Source organism: Mirounga angustirostris, unplaced genomic scaffold (genome assembly GCF_029215605.1).
Source record: "Mirounga angustirostris isolate CCGP_5_RB_7025 unplaced genomic scaffold, mMirAng1.0.hap1 SCAF_1, whole genome shotgun sequence".
Classification (NCBI taxonomy): Eukaryota; Metazoa; Chordata; class Mammalia; order Carnivora; family Phocidae; genus Mirounga; species Mirounga angustirostris.
Window position 1 is genome coordinate 113,416,003 of NW_026991709.1, and position 7,222 is coordinate 113,423,224.

General features: G+C 39.2%; 1 pseudogene; it reads right to left on the reverse strand.

Annotated features, from left to right (window-relative positions):
- Positions 1 to 5,992: 5,992 nt before the first annotated feature.
- LOC123834643 (small ribosomal subunit protein eS8-like) lies at positions 5,993 to 6,675 on the reverse strand (annotated as a pseudogene).
- Positions 6,676 to 7,222: the final 547 nt, after the last annotated feature.

Sequence of the window (7,222 nt, forward strand, 5' to 3'; positions counted from 1 at the left end):
AATTCATGAATTGGGTAGCATCCCATCTAGCAAATTGAGAGGAGATCCAAAGAACTGTCCAAAGTGGAAGACTTTAATAAGCAGAAGGCAGCAAGATGAGGTAAGCCTCATCTTTTGGGGGGTCAGAAGGGGTCTTACAGGCAGGTTATCTCATTACTTTTGACCAGGAAATTTCAGATTGACTGCTTTAAGATAATATTCCTGGGAGAGGTTGAAACTCCAATTACATTAGATACCAAGTCTTGATTTGCTGAGATGGGGTTTAGCACAGCTGACTCCATTTTGGGCCTGGGTCTTTTTTTTTTTTTTTAAACACTAGCAAACATTTTAATTGTCATTTAAGTTTTTACATTAAGAACCTACTAAGTGTTGAAGGCTTCTTTATTACAGTTATATTATAAAGTTATATATAATTAGCCTATAGTACATGGAAAACAGACAAGCTACTGACTTCCAGAAGAATTAAAATTTATATGCATATATAACTGGAGGCTGATATGCACCTGTCTACATAAATAACCATAGCTTGATTTACAGTCACTGTGAAGAGGTACTAAGACTGAGGCATTCAGAAAGTCACATTCTCTATGCAAGCATTAACAAACTGAAGAGCAAATTTAACTTTATCCATAGTTCCTGGAAAGAACATTGACATCACTAAATCATGACTGTAGGAATTACAATATTTTCCTAGTAGATCTAAATCACAGGGCAGTGGATGAAATACATTTTACATGGTCTTTCACTTCTTTGACCTATTGAAAGTGTCCAAGTTTGCTTATGCTTACCCTGAGAGTCAAGAGTCCATTGTGAGATATTATACATATCTTTTCCTTGTTGAAATGATGTAGTTTTACATGATAAGTATACTTTTAAGAAAAAAGGTGAGTAATGCTCCTTCAAGGGACACAGAACTTCCCACTAAATCCTCTAACCTATAGAATGACTCTAAACAGGTGATTTCTTCGTGGACTTCCTCTTCCTCTCTACAGGGAACATCACTGAGATGCATCAAGTTCTACTTGCCATCCATTTCTTCTTCTTTTGTTTTTTGTTTTTTGTTTGTTTTTTTGTGTCACAAATAGATTGTCAAAAATAGGTTACTCATTAGAAGAAACACCCCCAAGTTGTTGCCAACTTACATAGATATCTAAAGACATTATTGGTAAGTTTCTTACAAAAAGGTTAAAAAATAAATGTCTAGAATCTAAAACAGTCTTCACAACACTCAATTTTTTCAAGTTACTCTGAAGTGCTATTGCAAATGTAAGTTCTGATTATTCATCACCTTAAATTATTGTTCTGAAAGATCAGTGCAAAGAATATTGGAAGTGTTTTCAATACATTGCACTAAAAAAAGTGTCAGTATTTCTCTTTTCTCTGACTTCATGTGTTCAAGAGAATCACATGGATGGGACATTGGAAGCAGTTGTTTGGATGCATATGGCAAATCTCCCATCTCCGAGTTTATGATGGATGTCAGTAAAGTTTGTGGCTGGATAACAGTGGTCCTACATCAAGGAGATTTATGGGGAGGATGCATTTAGTATTATTCATGAGCCACTTAACAAGCTTCAGCCAAGGATACAATATAGCCTTTGTTTATAGTCCCAGGAGGTCTTTAGAGGGCCTTTGAAAATTGAAGAGATTTTTTGATAAATGTTAGAGGATCTTGAGGTGGGCCTGAAAGCTATAAGTGTATTTTCCTGTTAACTTGAAGAGTCCTACATTTCATCCTAACTTCCCTGTTTCCTCAATAAAAAATTATCAGATATTCTGCTGGTATTTTATTTTGCTATTGTTCTGCTACATTAAATAACCAAGAGGGACACATTTTGTAGAAAAATGTTCTTTTCACTCTCTATTACAGGAAGTTGGAGCATCTTAACAGGCTATCCAGACTATTTGAACAGAAATGAAGCAACATATGCTTGAAACTATCTTTTATATTATATTCTTTATGTTTATGACCCACATTCTTCTCAATGAATCATTATTTATGGCAACTTATGTGTATAATAGTTTCGACTTAACCAAGAACTTCAGTTCCGCAGCTAACTGAAAGACCTGGGAATCAGACGATTGCATTGGTGTGGCTGGGCTGAATTAAATTAGGAAAACAATTCCACCAGTCTCATTAGTGTGAGAAAGAGTAGGGAGATACCTGATAGAACTGTTAACTACCGGCAAGAATTGATATCTTTAGACAAGAATCCTTAAAAATATTTTGGAATATCACTGGTTTTCTGAGCAATCTGCAACCACAAAAAGGACCTTCAGAATGTGACCATATTAATATGCAAAAAATAAAAGCATTTTTATTTTAATGAAGGCAGAGACCATGACAGTGATTTCACCTTATGTAATTCTTAAAAATGCTTCAGAAGCATGTTTGTTCAATCCACTTGATGGCCACTTTGCATAAGGTCTGGAATTGGAGTGTGCCTGACATTACCGTTTGAGGTTTAAGAAATAGTTGTTACTGTTGGAGAGGGAAACCTCATCAGAACGGTGTGGTTTATAGGCTTTCTATCTGATGCTTTTTATGCAGAGAACTTTATGGCACGTAAAATGCTGCACCCTCAAGCCCATCCTTCCCTCCAGTTTTCACAAGAGGTAGGGCCTCAGACTTCCCATCCACTACAGTGTCTAATATGACCCCAGCGTGGAAGCAACTCACAGAATCACCTTGCTCAAGTCCATGAAATTTTAGATGCAGACACGGACAAGTTACTCACAAAACATCACACCATTTGTGAGGTGAAAGAAAACTTCTTTATAAGAGTTTTTTAATCTATCTCTTATCAAATCCCAAAGATGTTCGATGATGGTTTAAGTGCCCTCTGAGAGAGTCAGCAAAACTACTACATCAATATACCTGGAGAGGATATATTTTTTTGAGAAGACATATCATCTCATAACTGCTTGGAATTTAAACCAAGTTTAGAGCATAACAATATTAAAATCTAGAAATCTAAATATACTGCGGCTGTTGGAAAAAAATGTGAAGCCATCATAAACAATCTACTGGCTAGATACTGAAAAATACACCACTTTTAATAATTCAACACACAAAGAAACATGCTCAAATAATTTGAAGGTTAACACATAAAAGCTGGGACAGAGAGAGGAGGGAAAAAGAAGGCTCACTCAAAAATTCTATTAATCCTCACTAATGTTCTCTTTGCCTCCCCTAGGCACTAATTCTTTGGGAGAATGACAAAATGCTAGATGATATTACCTTGAGTTTCCTGAGCAGAGAACTCCTTTTAATAGTATGATACAGCAATGTTTATGTTATAAAGGCCAGCAAGTAAATAGGGGCTAATGTTTGCAAAGTGGGAAGTCAATCTGGAGTTCATGAAAGGTATTTTGTTTACACCTCAAATAAGCCTAGTCGCTGGTCACATAATTATCATGGTCTTTCTTAATTGTTGACATCAATTACCATGAATACACGAAGCTCGGAATTTTGCTGGGGCCAGCATTTTAATATTGAAGGCCATCTCTAGGAACACATTTGTTTATTATCTCCTGTGGCCAGTGGCAGCCAGCCCAAGCTTGTGCAGTGAAAATGGTGCATTTTCAGTAACTTTAGTTACTGGCATTTTTAACAATCTGCTAATTCAAATCTTCAAACTAGTAACCTATATTGTGCAAGGCAAGCATGCTTAAAGGCAAAGGTGCTGACAGTTTGCAGATAAAGGGAGCAAATGTCTTTTAAAAATCTTTACAGGTGCTTATCTAATTCTGTCAAGGCAGCGATTATGACACGCAAATATGATAAGGTTCACTGATAAAGGTGAGGTGACTGCCAACAGAAGCCCCCACATAAAGATCTGGGCCTGGTATTATGTCTATTTTCAAAGTTAAACTTATCCATATAATCATTTCTCTGGCAGAATTAGAGATCATCTCTGGAGGTGAAAAGCACTTGGCCCTCTCTCTCTGCAAAGTATTATCTCCTTGTTCCTAAGAAACAAGTGATTTAGTTTCCAAATTTAAAGTTTATATTTGAAGTAAAATTCCTTGTCCTGACATAAATATCACAGAGTATCAGTTCCACGATCTTGAAAACGTTGCAGGTCTTCATATTGAAATTCATATAGAAACACACTTGGGTCATGTATTCCTGATGCGAATTCGCACCTATCATCCTTCCCCTCCTTCCGGAAGGACCTGTCAACTTCGAAAGTTGTGCTCCACCTTCAGGTTCAGGCTGCAGACAGGTTGGGAGTGAATTCCGGGTGGAAGCCGCGGAGAAATGGAAGCAAAGGTGAGAGAGCAGAGCAATAGTTTTGTGCAACTGAGGCAGCATCAAATGTCATCAGGTGACAAAACTTTAAACTTTGCCGTCCATGCCCCTTTATTCTTTCTTTCATTCCGTTTTCATTTGAGAGCTATGACCACTGCACACTAAAAACAAGGCAACTCAGGGACTCTTTAAAAAGAAAAACTTGGCCCCTGCCTTCAAGGAGCATGTGTGGGAGACACCTGCATGCAAATGGCTCTAGTAATAATTCAGTGCTTCCTGTGTTCCGTACTTGACATAAATTCACAATTTAATCCGCTTATCAAAACTATCCTGTAGGTACTATTCAGATCTCCATTTTACATGTGAAGAAACGGAGCACAGAGAGGTTAAGGAATTTGTGCTCACAGAGCTGGTAAATGAGAGAGTTATATTTCAGCACGAGGTCAGGTTCTTACCCCTCCTACCACCCTGCCACTTACTTAACCTGGTGGAAAGACAAGTGAGTGAGAGGTACAGGTGGGGGTGGGGGTGGGGGTGGGGGAGGGCTGGCAGAGAAGGCATGAAGAGCATTTGGCTGGATGTGATCCAAGAATCATTTCAGAGGAAAAGAAGGACATGAGCTGAAACTTTAAATCTGGCTGACTGGTCCTGGAAATAAGCAAAGAGGCCTTGTACCAGTTTTGAAAAAAATTTTTTCTCCCTTTGTTTCCCTCTCCTTGTACGCACTGTGTTAACCCTTACCTTTGGATCGGTTTTTCAGCAACCTGAAAATTTGCAGTGTAGCTCTCAGCATCAAAGGCTATCCTGTAATCATAATTTAGTTTATCTGGAAAGTGTGACTGTACCCTCAAAACTCAGACATTACTTCTCCATAGCCATGGCTATTTGGAGGTTAAACAGTTCGATAAAACAGGAAAAAGCTGTCTTGTTCCTAGTTATCTAAATTGAAATGTAATGAAATTTGATGAAAAGAGGTGTTTCTACTCTTTTCTTCTTGCTTCTCTGCAGTTCGGTCAAAATCGCCTCAATAGTCCCATAGCTATGATTTACACTTCAGCGGTTAGGAAATCTGAACTCCTTTTGCTCTGAAAAGCGAGTAAGCACAGAAAATGGGAAGAAAGGATGCATTTGGTCCAAAGTAGATTCCTATCAAATCCCATGCAGACAGAGTACAGGGATGCTATTTGATAGAATGCGCTATTCCATTGAAGGCATTTTATACTCATGGTCATAGACAAATATGGCCTCTCCTCATTGCCCTCCTTCTTTCACAACAAATTTCTATGTTAACTAGAAGCCGACTGTTTCGAGGGATGCTATATTGAATTGTAGGATAGTAAGAAAGTCGTGGAGCTGATATACTGTGAGGGGAGCAGCTTAACAGCAGCTTTAACTGATAATTCCCAGTTTTCTGCAGGCTCATTAGCGCGAACAGTGCGGAATTGGTGAAACACTGTCCTAATCAGTACAGTTGTAGGTTAGGCATTAGACGTTAGGGTTTCCAGAAATTGGACCCCTGGTAGCTCTTAGAACTAGAGCCTATGTCTTATTTCACTGTCCTAAACCAATGGAAAAAATAATAGCCACAGCATGTTTAATTTTACTGTCTTGTAAGTATTTGGGGTGGGGGTGGAATCTTTTAAAATCACCTTTGGATTTTCATTAATATGTCTCATAATCTCTTGAGAAATTTCTAGCAAAGCAGCCAGTGAAAATGTGATAATTACAAGGTTTGGATTTTTTTTTTTTTTTTTTTTTTTTTTTTTTTTACAGGACAATAAACACCTTCATTACATGACCGAAGATAGGAGGAAGATTTATTTGCCTTTCCGGGCTTTGATTTTCTTCAGACAGAACTCTAGCTCCTTGCCCTCTAGCACGTAGCCATCTGCTCGGCCACACTGGCCTGGTCTTGAAGCGATGCACGCAAGAAGCTTGTCCTGCTGGAACTGCTCCTCCAGAAGACTGCTGATTTTGGCATTCTTTTTCCTTTCATCATACTTCTTCTGAATTTTCTTGGATCGTTTTTCGTTTAAAATCTCGTCTGCCGCGGGCGTCAGCTTGGCCTCCTTCTTGTGGCCCCGGGGCAGTGCACCGTGGGACTCGTACCACTGCCGGTACCGTGTGCTGTCATTAGCACAATACAGTTCTGCACCAGGGTCTTGGCGCGGACCAGTCCGTTGTTGGATGCGTTGTAGGCAACATCGATAATCCTTGTTTTTCGCGTGGGACACTCAGAGCCCCAGGGGAAGTTCCCCACGTCTAGCCTCAAGGCGCGGTACTTCTTATTGCCTCCCCGGACTCGGACTGTGTGTATGCGGTGGGGGCCAATCTTAGTGTTGGCAGCGCTCCTTGGGGTAGGGCTTTCTCTTGCCCCCGGTCTTGCGGCGCTTGTACCAATTGTCCCGAGAGATGCCCATCGCTCTCGGCGCTGCTGCCGAAGAGAAAACGCAAAGCCTCACCGTCGGCTTGTAAAACCTACAAGGTTTGGATTTTAATGAAGTACGTTTTTATTCAGGCGCCTACTATGTCACAAGGATAGCGTTAATAATTTATGTTCTACTTTTTCAGATTTTGATAAAAATTGTCATATACATCTAAATGTCATTTGCTAGAACATGATTTATAATTTTCCAATATTTGTGGCCTAAGTGGAATTTCAGAATTCAACCCAGTAGCACCTAATACGACCTTAAAATAATGAACACAACATAAAAATCAGCCAGATATTCTGCGATACATGAAGTGTGAACGTTTAAGTATTCTGGTGACAGCCTTTAATAAGAATAGAAAGTGGCACACCATTAATCAAGTTACTTGATATGTTGTAAAAAGGTAGATTAGTGGAAAACACAGATATTTCCACTGTATTCTCAAGACAGTAATGTCTGCAGGTATTCTTCTGAAGCCTTCGTGCTGAGGACCCTTTTGTCCAAAGCATTTTAAGAAGGTCTCCTGTGAGCCCTT